Source organism: Protopterus annectens, chromosome 2.part2, assembly GCF_019279795.1.
Source record: "Protopterus annectens isolate FY-2018-M chromosome 2.part2, PAN1.0, whole genome shotgun sequence".
NCBI lineage: Eukaryota > Metazoa > Chordata > Ceratodontiformes > Protopteridae > Protopterus > Protopterus annectens.
In genome coordinates this window covers 639203095-639220612 of record NC_056730.1, presented here as the reverse complement: position 1 = coordinate 639220612, position 17518 = coordinate 639203095, and positions in this window count along the sequence as shown.

The window sequence follows — 17518 nt, the reverse complement described above, 5'->3', positions numbered from 1 at the left end:
TTCTTAGTTCTCTTCTTTTAATTTTAATTACTTATATTGTAAGACGTCCTGAGAATTTTCATGGAGATTATTGCCCTCTTTAATAATACTGCTAAGTAAGACTGTTTTGCTCTTTATTACATACACACTCAAAGTAGAAATGATTATAACACTTCTGCAAAAACAGTGCAGTTAAATTTTCTTCCAGAAATGTAGTTTCATCCACAAGTAATGAGACTGTCACTAGGCCTGTCCAATGTACTTTTCCTCTGTGCCTTTTTTTATATGTAGTAGGAATTGTAGAATTATGTGCATTTATTTTTTTTTTTTTCTTTAGTCTTTCCAGACCCGTCTGCAGTTTGATTACTGTGCAAAATGTGGCAGGTTTCTTTGCTTCTTGAGGAATAATTAGAATTGCTTGCATTCATTACATGTAAAGATGATCACTTGCAGGCCAAGCACTCGGTCATTCGGCAAAGAAAAAAAAGCTAGTTGAAGCTCAGAACAATATAATAGAACCGTAAATGTGCTCTCTGTGTGTGCTTTTGTTAATATGTTAATGAAATTGCTGACAGTAAAATAAATGCAACAAAATGCAGAAAACTTATACCATGTATCACAAGCAGCCCAAATGGTTCCAGTAGTCTGCTGTACTGGTTTAGTTACAAAAAAAATCCAGTTTTAAAGAATAAAATGACTGAACATTTATTTCACTTCATCTGCTGCTTGTTACTAAAAGTAACACTGCTGGCTATATTGCTTAATTTAAGCTTTGCAAACAAATTATACTACTGACTACATTGCTTAATTTAAGCTTTACAAATGTTTTTGCTCAGGTAGTGTTGTAATATATCTGTTTAATAACACTTATAGCCACTTACCTGCATTTGCTACAGACATACTCTACTCCTTATAGATCTGGGCTGAGTTTGAACATTGGTAGGGGTCCTTGCCACATCAAACTGCATATGTCAAAGTGACAATTATGTATTTAAAGAAAATAGGTATTATGACTGTTTAATGTTTCATTAAGAAGATTTTTTTACTGGTTGTGATAATTGAGGAATTCTTTCAAACCAAAAAAATAGAAATGTATTATTGCAGCATTGCACTATGTTTATCAATATGAAATTTGCTGTAATATGCCAAAGATCTTGTTCATTAGACAGTGTACCTTATAACAGACTATTGAATGCTATGAAATATATTTAATGCAGCCCAGTGGCCAGAGCAAATCTGAACTATAAAAAAATGTTGTGCCTTAAATACAGCAATTTGGAATGTGTAATAAAATCAGTGTACTTAATCCTTGCAAAGTATTTCTATTATTCTTACCAGTGTTTAGAATGGTAGATTAACAGTGGAAACTTAGAAAACAGATGCCAGCACTTCTGTTTTTTTTTTTTTTATTTCATGGAGAGGGCCATATTTTTGTCTGCCTCTTGGGGATAACTTGTTTAGTGTTATGACATTAATTGCATAAAGCAGTTGGGTACAGTAGCAGATGGTGTTGTTTCACAGCTCTGCACTTCATGCCAGCATCTAACCTGAGGAGTGGTAATAAAATCCTTGCTGCTTTTCTCTTTACTTTGATGGTTTCAGAGACTGTGGTCTGACATACTGCTGTACCCCTCTACTTAGTGAACCACATGCATCTATAAAACGGCTGCTTTTCACTTCTGGTTCTTATGGGTTTCATATATCATGTTGCAGGAAACTCATAAACTTCAGTTGTGCCAGCGCTGTACTTTGAAATAACCAACGTTTGCCATTTGCCATGATTTTAACATGTTCACAGTTCTTATTGAGATGGAAAGTAGAGTAAACTTTCCTCATTCAATAACAAGCTGTGGCCAACAAATTTTACCAAATGTCTTGTTGTGTGATTTTATAGTGTTTACTTCATTCTAGACATTTTATATTTGCTGTATGTTTCAAGTTATGTAAAAATGATTTTCTGCCTTCTGACATTGTGGGTGTATGGGTGTACCCAACAATGTCCTATACATCTCCCCATCTATAGTCTCCAAGGGACACTTTTGGCCAAGCTTAACGGTTGGCTTCTTTTTTTTTCTGCTTCTGGCTTTCAATTATAAAAAGACAAATTGTCTCAGGCATTTTTTTTAAATATTGGTAGTAGATGAATGTTGCAGCTAACTGTTATATGCCAGGACCTGGCACTCACTTCATATCTGTTTTACATGAAGTTCAAATATTTGTAAACAAAGCAATTAGACAAGAATCTGGAGTGAAGGCACCACTGGAGAATGAATGTATTTTGTGTATGAAGAGACAGGCTTCTGAAGCAAATAAATTATACAGTCAACTCTTATACCAAAAAAGGCATGGGTGTAGTTGCATTTATACTTTTGGAAAGAGTTGATGGTGGGTATTGTGACTGTTTGATCCTTAAATATTGCATTTGTAGTTCATCTTCAAGCCAGTATGAATAGATGAAGCACATATGGAACCTATAGGTGAATTGCTACAAGGGTATCAGAGGGTAACAGTGTTAGTTTCTGACATCTTGAGGCTGCTCAGTTGGTCAGTGTTGTATACACCTGTGTATGTGCATGGAGTGGACATTGGAGGATAGGTTTGAAGCAGGTCATCGTTAATAATGGAATGCCAGCAATTGCCCATCTGAAGAATTTGAAAGCCAAAGCATCTGTGCCTGTACTGGGTTAAGTGTACAGATTCACTTGCATGTTACTTGGTTTATTCATTAAAAGTTCTCCTACTTTTTTACAAAACAGATTTGAATCTAAAAGTAAAAGGCTTTCCTTCCAAGTTTTCTACTATGTAATTTATCTATCAGTTTTTGGCTAGTTGATCCTTATGACCTTATTATTTATTTATTTTTTATTTTACATTTGTTGACTGGGCTAGTCCAGCTGGATATATGTCCGTTTTCAGTAGAGGCCCGGGGGAAAAAAGCTCCAAAAACACAGTATTATTTATATTATATGACAGTTTTTACAAATTACAGGATCACCTTTGAGTACCAGAAAAAATAAACAGCAAGTTAGCATCACAGAATATCTGAAAGCAACAATTGCGGACATTGCAGCTTAATCAGATGGTATGTGCAACAGTCAAAGTATATCCAAAGGCGCCACTTAGGCCAGTAAATGTATACATCAAATGTTTACAGAACAGTGCTAATGTTATATATTCAGTAGCAAACACACATAAAGGCTAACAACTAGACAATAGCAGTCATACTTTGTTTTCCAACAGTGTACTTGCAGAAGTGTGCATAAGCATTATTTAGACTGCCTAGACTTCTGACAGGCTAGGAAATGAAAAAATTCTGAAGTATTCTAGATGGCCAAGGAATCAACAATTAATCAATGCCCAGTAGGGTACTGCAGAATGTGCTGTATTCATCTAGAAATGTCTAAGTCATATTTTGAAAGTATGGTGAAATCTCCACTTGCAAAACTCAAAACTCCATCCTTATGACTGTCACGTAACTACTGAGATATGTGGACTGTCCCAAGAATGATTGTAGTCATAAAGCATGATGGGTGGTTTTATAGAAATGTCCTGGTCTACCATTGTTTAGAATACTGCTTCAGACACAAATATAAGTAGGACACGAAGCAGTAAATGTAAAGGCTGTGCTCTCACTCTGTAGGTATACCTGCCACATAACTTGTGCAAAGTTCAATCTACACATTAGAACCTTTTTTTTTCTGGAAAGAGTAGTGGATAAATGGAAAATGTTACATGGATAGGCAATAGATTTCAGACTACAGAGTCCTATAAGAAGATGTGGGATGAGAAAATGACTAATAGAAAGGGCTTAGTTAATAGAATTGAGAGATACTGGCTGCACATCTAAAGTGCACTAGGCAGACAATTTATCTTTTCATGTCATCATGACTGTGTGATGTCATGTAATGAGTAAGAAGCTACTGGCCCTTTATTTATTTATTTTGCTAATTTTCTTTTTAGTACCCACCCAATCAGTAACCATCAGTTCCCCCCCCCGCCCCATAAGGAATCCATTGGGCCCATTTATTCATCTCAAGGGTGAAAGCCTTCCATCCAATTCATTCTTCTAAGAGGCCAGAGTTTGGTGCTAAGAGTGGTGCTGTCATCTACTGAGAAGGTAGAGATTTTTTCTATATGTTCCTGATCCGCAACACAGTGGCATGCATGCTACATCATTACTGGTACTAGGAGGTAGAGGCATACTGTCTTACTTGCAAAGTCTCCTAACCAAGTGGTGCACTGCTTGCAGCAGGGGCATACCAAGTTCCTTGCTGCAGGCAGTACACCTACAACCATGCAGGTATCAACACTGAAGTAATAAAAGCAGCCACTCTTACCCAGGATGAATGAACTGATATCTGTGGTTGCTTCCCCCTTTCCTTTGTCCAGCCCCTTCAGTATCCATGCTAATAATCAAACATATGTTATCAGGAATGGAGTCAGGACTTCATCCCACTCTGTCACAGGCTCAAAGCTGATGCCTATATATGGCATTTGAGTTGACATTGTTTAGCATCTGCTTTGCAGAAGTATGCAGATTCTACTTGATAAGAAGAATTTTGAAAATATCGAAGAAATATCAGCCCAAGGATATGAATACATTGTTTTTTTTCTTTTTTTACAAAAAAAAAAAAAAAAAAAACATATTTATTGATTTACTACTTGTGACATAGGCAATCATGCATCTATATAAATGAAAACAAACCATATTGACATATTTTCAGTTGCAAACATTATACATCACATATCTTATATACAGTCTTTGTCAATTGAACATTTGAACATTACATAGCTCATTCAATTCCTACTTCCCTTATACCCCATTTCACCTCCAAAACATGGTTCTGCATTTATTGTTCCCACAATTTCCATTTTTTTATGTAATTTGCTCCTACCCTTTTCTAAAGATCCCACTTCTGGTTATTTTATATCTGTTCCTATATTCATTCTTTCTAATACAGTTGGTTTACACATTGGTTTCTATTTTCTAGTAACTGCTTTTTTTCCCTCAGGTAGATAGCAAATGTTGGAGATGTGATGGGGTAGAATGAGGTAATTAAGAACATATTTTCTGGGAGTGTAATGAGTTGGCAGACTTTAAAAATTACCTGCAGACCACTCACTCTATCAGAAATATTGGGTGTGTAAATTGTTTTAACTAAGGAAATGATTTTTTTTTTAGCTATGATACAGAATCAGAATTGCCTAGACATAGTAAGGCATTGCTGAGTCTAATTATGGTGCCTGACAAAAAAGCAGTTACTAGACAATGGAAATCAAAGTCTAAACCAACTGTACGAGAAGTAGTGACTATAGTAACAGTGATAATAAAACAACTAGAATTGTGATCTTTAGAAAAGGGTAAGCAAATTACATAGAAGAAAATAGGAGTTGTGGGAACAATACATGCTGAATAATGTTTTGCAGGGGTCTATATCAGTTCATCAAAGGTTCATTTCTGTGGACTTTTGTTCATTGGCCCTCATACAGTGAATGTTCACATCAGCGTATGGTCACTTGAATGAATGACTTACCAGGGAAAAGAACGAATTACCCACAATTCCAACTGTCACACATAGCACATTATTTCAAACCCACCTATGGGGGGGTCTTCCCCCCACCCCCACCTCTACCCCCTCATAACTATATATACCAACTCCAAGACTGCAATACAGTGGGAAAAAGGGCAAATTTCTTATGATGGCCAACTTGTTTTTTTCCCTAGGTAAGTCATTTGTTGAGGTGAACATTTTCTGAATTATGGTAGGCGAACGAAGGCTCGTGGAAATGAACCTTTAACAAAGTGATATAGACTCATTTTGGAAGAGTAATAAGGTTGAAAAGAAGGTAGTATTTGAATTATCTATGTAATGTTTTACTGACAATGCCTGCACATACTATAAGTGTTTGCAACTAAAAATATATCAATATGGTATGTTTTCATTTATACAAATGTATGCTTGCCTATATCATAAGTAATACTTTAATAAAGATGTTTCTTGTTAGAAAAATATTAAGTAAAATCAGATGGTAGTTATGGAAAAAGGAGTTGGGGTCTAATGGGGAGGAAAATTTAGTATGTAAGAAAAATTATGAATATGTGCAAAATATTTGTATATCTATATATTTTTGTACATTTGTAAATATTTGTAAATATGTAAATATGTTACAAATAAAAATTATTTTTGTATATTAATAAAGGGCCCCTACTCTTTTTGATAGGTGCCATGGGATCTTTTACATCCACCTGAAGCTACCACCAACTCAAGCAGATGGAACCTCAGTTTAACATCCCAGCTGTACAAAACTATGCACTGATGTAATCATTGTGTACACTGTATAGTCTCAAAGAAATGTTTTTTGCAGCTCAGAGTCATGTAGTAAGAGATATCCTTCTGCAGATGATGAGTCAGACTGTTGGATACTCTCTTCATAAGTTAAGCTTGTTCACTTTATTTTGTGTGTTAAGCTTGGAATGAAGTTTGAAAATCTCCTGGGGAGATAATAAGGGAACCAATTCTAGCTACAGGATCTGTAAGGTCCCTGTTTTCTTTTATTGCAAGATTTCTCTTTGGGAAGTTAGCTGTAATGAGTATTACAATGCAGTCATATGATCTGAAGTGTCAGCATTTGTTTTAACCAGGTATGTAATTGAGTAATTTCTTACTTCTTACCCATAGCTCCTAATAATCATTCAGAAGGTGCATAATGAGTTCAGAACTGGCAAGTTGATGTTCTAAAATGTTATCTCATGATTTTGTTTCAGTGTGATATATTACAGTAATATGTACTATACAGCTATATCTACAGCCTGTGTCTCTATCATCCTTTTTCCCTGAACCACTTACTTTCCTCTTCCACTTTTCCTTCACATCCACTTATTTTATCGCACCTTGATACTCCTCTTCAGCATCTCATGGCCACTTCCTTGATTTTTCTCTCCCCGCTTCTATCCCGTTTTACATCACATCTCTTTTGTGCATCCCCCATACCCAGCGACATACCACACACCGGCACCTTTTACCCACTCTTCATGACAGTAATGGTAAATCTTCTGACTCAACCTTCCTGTCACTCAGCTTGTGTACTAATCTGTTTGAACCTCTGTCACATTCGATGCATGTTCCCATACTTTCCTGTCACTCAGCTTGTCTGCTAATTATGTTGCAACCACTTTCTGTGCTTGCACCTCAACTTATTTCTGTTGTGTGTCCTCAAAACTTGTCATTTAAAATAAATAAATGAACATTATTCTCACTATACTTATTTGCTTAATGACCTCCAGTGGAACTGGGAGTTGAAAATGATCTTTTCTGATGCTTTTCTTGAGAGTGGCTGTGACTTTATACACTTGACAGTTTAGTATTAAACCATGTTTACCATTGCTTATGTATCTGACAGTATTATTTCTGACATTTTATTATGTTACGAGTATCTCTGGTCTAATTCCTGAATTCAACTAATTTTGGGAAGTCTGTGCATTTACAAAGTCAGACTTGTCACCTTAATCTTTTTTTCTGTCTGATGTCTGATATTTTGACTCATTTTTCTGTGAGGTATTCTAATTTTCTTATATATTCTCTCCTAAACTAACCGTGTCATGATAGGCACTCCTGACTGAAGGTAGCACCTTCTGCAGTCTTTGCAGACATTCTAAGTGATGGTCTTCTTGATTGTTTTACTGTAATATTCACCCTTTAATACATTATTTTTTGTCTTGTATCTGTGTTGATACGTTGTAGGTAATTTATCTCTAATTAGCCCTTTTACCTTTGCTACTTTTAGCCGTTTAACCTCTTGGATAGATACTTGTACTAAAGTTGCATGGTCTATGCTATGTCTGTTTTAACTTGTTCTTTTCTTTTGACTTTTGCTGACTGACACTTATGAATGATATTTTTTTTAATATCTGCATCTAAGTTGCAGTAATTGCATCTGACCGGTTTCATTTGTATATGAAAATTATAAGTATTTACTATAATGCTAAATCTGTGAGAACTTTGGCTGCAGAAACTCACAGGACTGATGCTTCTAACATTAGAACCAGTTGACATGCAATATTTTTCCAGTCTTCCAACTTCTTTGCTTCTCCTCTTCTGCTCTATTCACAAGTCTAGCATTATGGTAAGAATCCACAGCTTTCTTATCAGATTTCATAGATCTCTAGCTGCAGGGATTGTACAGTTTTGGGTTGCTGCTTACAAACACTTCAGAACTGCAATGTCACAAGAAGAATGAGAGGTAGATGTGGTGTCTAAATTATAGATGTCAGCAAGTTATAATGCCTTCAAAGGTGGTACGACCCAAGGAATGTAGTGGACATGAAACAGCTTTGGTAGAGTATGTCTGAAAATATAACTTCACTTAGGTATCATAACAGAAATCATCGGAGATTGTCTGAAGGTGGAAGGTGTCAACTTCTTCACATCTCACTCCTTAGAAAAGGATGTATGATATAGCCTCCCTTGTACATAGACTGTCAGTTGTTCAGTCATATAATGGTTAAAGTACTTGCTCTGATTAGAATATAAATAGCATAGGCCCAAATTCCAGCAAGACCTTACTGTCATGTTCCATGAGAAATGGGAATAGTTGATTACATAAGGGTATCTCTACATGTAATAAGTTAAGTAAGTAAAGTGACAAAACAATATGTAAGTCAGGTGTGCTTATGGAGGAAAAAGCTCCCACCAGAAGACAGGATGTGTTTCACTGTTGCAGTCATCACATTTGGGTTATCCTGCCAGGGGTAGCCCTCAGTCGGCCAAAATACCAGAGGCTTAGTATTTCTGCATCAGTTGCTATTGCTCCAGGACTGATGTCAGGTCGTCAGTGGTATAAAATCAGGCAGCCAATGCCATTACATTAGTCTTTCTGGCCAAGGAGCCCAAAGCAGAAGCAGTTCACACGAGTGCCAGTCGGCCGCTACCTGAGTTTTCATTTCCGAATTGAAGTTGAAGTCTTCTGAAGCTAAGTACCCCATTGGGGATCCTTTTTTCTTGCTCTAACTGATGTCAGAAAAAGTTAACAATTGTCTCGCCTGTGGAAAGCAAATACCATACCGAGACTTCCATTCTTACTGCATCACATGTTTAGGCTCAGAGCACGACATCCCCCGCTGTCACTTTTGTGCTTTTTTCAACGCCAGAACTATACATCCTCGGGCCGTTATTGTAGCTAGATATTTTTGCTCTTAGTCCTCGAATTCCGATATGGCTTTGGTAAGCCATCTGACTACCGATCGTCTGAAAAAAACATAAGGATAAAGACAGAGACAGACTGAACAGGTTCAAAACTGCTGACAATGCTTCCATTAAGCTAGTCATCAGTTCTCCGGTCTTCAGTGAGGCTTTTTCGCAGCCCCTGATGCCCGCTTCTGTGGATTCGCAGGCCACTACCAAGACCCTTTCAGAGTCCGGTATGCCGCGAGACTCTTCTTTGACTAAGGATCCTGCGGATGTCTCTGCCTTGGATGGGTCTGGAGCCATTGAGCAGGCACCGGATTCAGAGGAAGTACTTTGCACTACCGATACTTGGCACAGGCCGATGACTTATTTCGCATCTTCAGTTCTTTCTAAAACTACTGAGTTTTTAAGGTCCAGGGTACGAACCACACCCAAAATACTGACAACCCAAGCTCAGACACCTGCTTCCTTGCCTCAATCTCAAATGCTTAAAATTGTGGAAGACCTTATTATGCTTATTAGGGGAAGCCAGGCTACCCCTTCCAAAAGAAAAAGAGACTTGTTCCCAGTAGTTTTATCTGAACAGAAGTCCAATGACTCTGATGCATCTGAATATGAAGATATGCAACCCCTCTCTGCTTATGAGGATTCTGATGCAGAGGAATCCATTCCTTCTGCCTCTCCACCCGATGATTTTCATTTGGGGAAACCTTACATACTTTAAGGGAGCATTTCCAATGGGAATGTCAGGACTATCCTCAGTCAAAGAAGAGACTCGGAATTCATAGATCTTCCACAGCATAGACCTTTGTCCATTCCTCCTGTCCTGGATGTTGTGGATGATGTTTTTATGGAATCCAGTCTGACTCCTGACACCCTTCCTCCTGCTCCCAGGAAACCTGACAGGTATTACAGAGTCCCTGATTCTCACAAATTTCTTTTCAAAAATCCTGCTGCTGACCCTGAGGTCATTTCTCAAGGACCTAAAGGAATCAAAGCAACTTCAGCTAAGAATCCCACCCCCTCAGATAGGGATTCCCAAGCATTAGACAGATGGGGTAAAAAAAGTATACACCTCTGCTACTCTTGCTATTAGAGCATTAAATTGTCAGTTCCACATACTGAAATATCAGCAACATATCATGGAACTCCTCACACAAAAAATATCTTCTTTTTCTGCTTGTGCAGAAAATAAAGAATTACAAGAGTTAATGCATTCCGCAAGTCAAGTAACTAAGCACACCTTACAATGTAGTTTTGACGCCCTAGAAGCATCTTGCAGGGCAGCAGTCACTGGTTCTTTACTTAGAAGGCATGCTTAGCTTAAGGAACAGACCTTGCCAGACCATATCAAATCCAAATTATTGGACGCACCCTTGAACAAAGACAACTTATTTGGCACAAAGGCAGAAGAGGTCTTAAAAAAGATGGAAGAAAAAGCTAAATCTATGCAGACAGTTAAAGACTTCTTACAGGTCCAGCCACCAAGGTTCAGTAGGCATTGCCCCTCCAAGCAGTAGTCCTTCCCTGCCCCCTTTACACCAGCTCAGCCCAGACCCAGGGGAAGCAGACCCCCCCCCCCCAAACAACAGCCCCAGGGAATGCAGAGATCTAAGCAATGAAGTTCCTCCTCTTCAAAAACAGGGAGTGCAAAGCCACCCCCTTATGGTAAGAACTCACAATGACTTTACACTTCCACCTTCTACCTCTGCCCACCTGCTTGTGCCCCAGGAGGAAAACTCTCCTTCCATGCAAGCAATTAGGCCACCATTTCCAACGACCAATGGGTCCTCAACATAGTGTCCCAGGGATACAGATTTTATTTCCACACTCCACCAACCCCAAAAGGGTTCCCAGATTTTCCTCCAAACCAGTGGGCAGAGGCCAAAGAGCAAGTCCTTTCCCTGCTCTCCATGAGGACAGTGCAGCATGTTCCTGCAGAACAGATAGGCCAAGGTTTCAACTCCAGACTCTTCCTGGTACCCAGAAAAGAGGGCACATGGCACCCCATCCTTGCTCTATCCATTCTGAACACCTTTCTGGTGTTACCAAAATTCAAAATGCTCACCCTCCAGCAGCTTTTACCAATGCTTTCCAAGGATGCTTGGTTAGCCACCCTAGACCTAAAAGAGGCCTACCTACACATCCCAATCTGGAAATCATGCAGGAAATACCTACGTTTCAGGGCAGCATCAATGCACTTTCAGTTATCTGTGCTTCCCTTTGGCTTATCCACTGCTCCCAGAGTTTTCACAAAATGTCTGGCTCCTGCCATTGCTTTTTGCAGACAAAGAAATATTCAAATTTACCCATACTTAGATGAGTGCCTGATTCAGGCAGACACTCAGGAAAAGCTGCTACAGCATCTGACTTTTGTAAAGGACCTACTGACCTCCTTGGGGTACACTATCAACAAAAAGAATTCAAAACTAGTCCCCACACAAAAAAATTGTATTCCTGGGAGCAAGTCTGCATCCCAGATGGCATTCCTTACTCCAGGAAAAACAAGCCTACCTGACAGGCTACTTCTGTCAACTAGCCACCAGAACCCAGTTATCTGCAAGGAAAATCCTGCAAGTTCTAGGGTTCATGGCCTCCTGCATTCTATTCATTCCATATGCCAGACTGCATATGAGGAAACTACAATGGTAACTAAAAACCCTTTGGTGTCAATACTCTCAAGACCTGGAAACTCTCATATCAATGATACCTTGTCTAAGGAAATATTTTCTTTGGTGGGCAGCAGCATGCAACCACAACAAGGGACTTCCCTTCTCACAACCCCATGCCACCCTGACCCTCACCACAGATGCATCAGACTATGCTTGGGGGGCACACCTGGATGACAGGTACATTCAGGGCCATTGGAGCCCAAATAAAATACATCTGCACATCAACCAAAAAGAGATGCTAGCTGTTCAGCATGCCCTGACAGCTTTCAGACCCCTACTCTCCCCGGGGCTTCTTCTGATCAAAACAGACAACACCACAGTGATGTGGTATATCAACAAGCAGGGAGGGACTCATTCTTATCCTCTCTGCAGGCTCGCCATGACCCTTTGGCACACAGCCTCAGCCATGCAGCTACACCTGCTAACACAATTCCTGCCAGGCTCTCTAAACTCTCTGGCAGACAACTTAAACAGAAACCTGCTAGACCCACATGAGTGGCAGCTAGACCACAGAACCTTCACTCTTGTAACCCAGAAATGGGATACCCTGTAGGTGGACCTCTTTGCCTCCCACTCCAATCATCAGCTCAGCAAATTCTGCACCAGGAAACCTCACAGCAAGGCCTGGAAAGTGGATGCTCTATCCTTCCAGCGGGTAAACCTCTCGGTCTATGCATTTCCCCCTCTACCACTCATTTCAAGGGTACTGCTCAAAATAAGGGAGGAAAAACCGAGAGCAATCCTGATTGCCCCAGACTGGCCACACCAGCACTGGTACCCACTGCTGTGCAGCCTGTCACCCCTGCCACTATGACACCTACCTCTTATCCCAACATTCCTGACTAAAAGGAATGGAGAATTCATGCATCCCAAATTGCAGACTCTCAACCTGGCAGTCTGGCTTGTCCCCTGACTTCTCCTCAAGCTGCCAGCCTAAGCAAACAAGTCCTAGATGTTATACGTGAGGCCAGATGCCCCAGCATTAGAAAATTCTATGCTGACAAGTGGAAAAGGTTTTGCACCTGGATCCAGGCTAAGGGAGCTGTAATGGCACAGCCTTCCCTACTTCTCATCCTGGATTACCTAGCAGACCTACTACATAGGGGTCTATCCTTCTCTTCTATTAAAATTCATGCCTCTGCCATCTCTGCTCATTAGAGCACAGAGCCACCTCTCTTCTCACACCCTCTCATCAGACAGTTCCTAAGAGGGGCTAACAACTTAAGGCCTCCCAGAACAGCTCCTACCCCAGCTTGGGACCTTAGCTTTGTGTTGGAAAAGCTCACCCTACTGCCTTTTGAACCTGCAGCTTCAGCAGAGTTAAAATTTCTCTCTTGGAAGACAGCCTTGCTTCTAGCCATCACTTCAGCTAGAAGAGTATCAGAGCTACAAGCACTCATGGCTGTAGAGACCTTCATCATTTTCAATGCTGACAGGGTCTCCCTCAGGTCTAACCCATCCTTCATGCCTAAAGTGGTGTCCAGTGTTCATAGGTTCATAGGTAGGTACTAGGCTATCAGCCCTAGGGCCTATACAAGCCCAGCCAAAAAGGTACCCCGACTTTTGCCACGTAAGAAAATTATGTTCCTGTGCCACTGTCGAGTGATCCCAGGGGTGAATTTCCTATTTCCTATTTCCAATCATCAAGATTTTTCTTGAAGAGTACTAATGAGGAGCTTTGTTTGATATAGATAGGTAGTTTATTCCAGAGTATGGGAAGTCTCTAGGACAGGAATCTATCCCTCTGCCATGTTCTGTTTATTGTGGTGACAAGGTTTAGGTACCTAGAGCATGTAGCTCAGAGGGATTCGGACTTCTTTAAGTGGAGCATGTCCAACAGCTCTGGGTTTGACATAGCTTTGTATGTTTGGCAGAGATCACCTGTGAGTAGGCGATATGCGACGGAGTAAAGCTGGAGTTTTTTGAGACGGTCTGCGTAGGGCATCTGTTTGAGGCCGGTAATCCTCTTTGTGAGGTATTTCTGCGGCCTTTCCAGTTGTTGTAGATGTCTTGTGAGGTGCATACCAAAAGGGGCATTGTACTCAATAATAGGTCTAAGGAGTGATGAGTAGAGGGGAACAATGGCCTCTTTTTTTCTGGATGAGAAACCTTTTGTGATGAAGTGTGCCACATAGAAGGATTTCCTGACTACTGTGGCGATGTCATTATCAAAGGAGAGACTACTGTCCACCTGTGTCCCAAGGTCGCTTATCACACTTTTGGTGTTAAGTATACTACTGTCTATGTTGTATTTCATGGGTACAGAGTTTTTACCAAAGGGGATGACAATGCACTTTTTGGCATTGAGCTTGAGGCCATGGCTTTGACACCAGGCATCTGTCTCAGTGAGGCCCTTTTGTAGGATGTCCACATCGTTAGGAGTTTCGATTATGGCTCCTAGTTTGCAGTCATCTGGGAACTTCATTAGCCAAAGTCCTTCTGTGTTAGCCTGTACTTCAGAGAAGCAGATACCAAACAGGAGAGGACCCAGGACTGAACCCTGTAGTACTCCACTTGTCACTGGTCTGAAGTCAGATTTGGAGTCTGCTACTTTCACAGTGTGGGTTCTGTCAGTGAGGCAGTTGGCAACCCATCTTGTGACATAGGGATTTATATCTAGTTTAGTGAGTTTATCTATAATTCCAGAGTGGGGGATGGTGTCAAAAGCCTTGGCAAGATCTGGATAGGCTGTGTGAACCACCTTACCCTTGTCTCCGGCTTTGGTGGCTACTTCAAAGAAGTCTATCAGGTTTAGGAGACATGATCTGCCTTTTACAAACCCGAACTGCGTGGGGTCCAGAGTTTGGAGATTACCAATGTCTTTGTTTATAAGTTCAATGATGATACGTTCCATGGCCTTGCAGACCAGACTTGTCAGGCTAATGGGGCAGTAGTTCCTGGGGTCCGTGGTGGCTCCCCCTTTGTGGAGTGGGAAAACCATCTCTGTGTGCCATTCAGTGGGCACAAAGCCTGAGGTGAGGCTATGATTGAGCATGGTACTTAGGTGGGGTGCCAGTTCGTTCTGTTGTTCATGTAGAATGCAGCTTGGGATGTTGTCAGGTCCCATGGATGCTGTGTTCTTGGCTTTGGAGAGAGTGGTTTTTACCTGTGCAGCCATGATTACAGGAACTTTGCATTCTTCCGGTATAAAGATGTGCTCTTTAGGGGGTGAGAGGGGGTAAAGTTAGCACTGAACCTATCTGCCAGGATGTTGGCAATATCAGTTGGGTCTGTATATTTAGTGCCATTGTGCTGTAACTCAGAGCAGATCTGAGTGTTGCCATTGAGATTCTTGACATAGCTATAGAATGCTTTGTGGTTGTCTTTAGAATCAGTGGCAATTTTGTTTTCGTAACTAGCTTTGGAGGATTTTATCAGGGATCTCAGTTTCTTACTGAGGCTGACCAGGGAGCTCCTCCACTCATGGGATTTTTACTCTCTTTTGCAATAGTTTCTTCCTTCTATTGTACAGTTTGTTTATGGCAGGGGGCCACCAGATTGGCACATTTTTTTTGAAGGATAGCATCTTGGCTCTGTTTGGGATAGCATGATCCATGCACTCGTGTAAGTGCTTATAAAGTGCAATTGTGTAGGATTCAGTAGTCGGAACTGTATTGTCCATCTGCATGGGTGTCATGAAGTTCACCACTTCTGTCTTAAGAAGCATGAAGTTGGCTTTTGAGAAATTTTTTACTGTGGTTTCCTTAATGGAGGGGTGGGGGTGGGGGCAGGATGTGGATATTTAGGGTAATTAGCGTATGGTCAGATCGGATCAATGAGTTGTTGACTTCAGGTGTGGAACACCGGTCATTCATGTTGGTAATGACTAGATCTAGGATATTGCTGCCCCTGGTGGGGGTGTGGATAAGTTGATCCAAAGCATTGGAGTTTATGAATTCCAGAAAGCATTGAGCGAAGGAGTTGGTACATGAGTAGTTTTTTATTTTATTTATTTTTATTTTACATTTGTTGACCGGGCTAGTCTAGCTGGATATATTTCCATTTTCAGTAGAGGCCCGGGGAGAAAAGCTCCACACAGATATACAAAGTATAAAATATTGTTACATGGTGAAAAAGGAATACAAAACAAAATAAAAATAAAAACAGGTAGATTTACATTCTTGAGATAAAAACACTTGAGAAAAGTTCCAATAAACAGAGTAAAGTTTAAGAGAGCTAGATCAGAAAATAATACAGTAAGAGTTATGTACCATAGATAAAAACACTTGTGAAACAGTACAGTGAGCAGAATATAGCTTAAGACAGCTCAAAACAGAATAGTAAGAGTTATATACAGTAGATCATATGAGGTAGTAGTATTTAAAAGCTAAGATTATTAGAGTTTAAATAGGGTCAGTCTAATTTACAAGTCAAAAGCATGTAAAGGTTTGGAAGTATGGCAAGAAGAGGAAGAAAGAGGGGTGAAGAAGATGGTTAGTCAGGGTTACTACAAGGGCATAGCCAGTGCATTTGAAGGTATTTTCTAAGGTTTTGTTTAAAGAGTGGTAAGGATGTAGTTAGAGTTAGTTCAGTGGGTAGTAGGTTCCAGTGTTTTCCTGCTGTGTTGGTAAATAGAGAGTCACCAGCTGTATTATTAGACTTTATTAAACTGGCAAGAGGTTTGCTAGAAGAATGTAGGGAGTTCAGATTATTATATGGGACTATAAGTTTTGAGAGTATAGGGGTATTATTGGGCTGGTAAAATAACTTGTGGGCAATTGTGAGTTGGGGGATAATCAGATGGTTTTGGAATTTGAGCCAATTTAGTTGTCTAAGATTAGTACAGTGATGGGTTCTGAAGGGATTGCCAGTAGCAAATCTGGCGATATTATTATAGGAGGTTGCTAATTTGTTAAGGTTGGTTTTCTTAAGGTTGGTAAATATAGGCGAAGCATACAGGAGGGTTGAGATTAGATGGGAGTGGGCAATTTTGGCTCTGGCTGCTGAGGTTAAAAAGGGTTTTATTCTGTATAAGGAGCCTATTTTTCTGTTTACTGTTTTAATGGAGTTGTTTATATGGTAATCAAATGAGAGATTATTATCAATGGTTATACCTAGAAGTTTAGTGGTAGTATCAGGGAGAATAACAGTTCCATTATTTGAAGAGATTGAAAAGTCTAATGGGGAAGACCTAGTGGTGGGTGTAAAGAGAAGGAGTTTTGTTTTTTTAGCATTGAGAAGGAGACAGCATTTGGTAAACCATGTTTCTACAGTGTTGAAGACATCTTGAGTAAGAGAATATAGTTCAGATTGAGAGGTAGATGAGCATATTAGTGTGGAGTCATCCGCATATTGAATACAAGTGGCTTGTGGAATCGCTACATGGAGATCATTAATAAATAAGGAGAAGAGAAGTGGACCAAGAATAGATCCCAGGTTATCCAAGTGCAACTAACTCTGGGCAAAACTGCAATCCAAATTGTAGCTTGCTACAGATCCCCCACCATGCTCCAGGATTCCCACTTAATGGTGGGGTAGTTGAAATTGCCCATTATTAGGGTGTTTGGATGAACCCTAATATTTTCCAGTACATCAAGAAAAGAGGAGTGGGAATCCTGGAGCATGGTGGGGGATCTGTAGCAAGCTACAATTTGGATTGCAGTTTTGCCCAGAGTTAGTTGCACTTGGATAACCTGGGCTGCATTATGCTAAGCAACTAGCCTGGAGGTGTGGATATCCTTA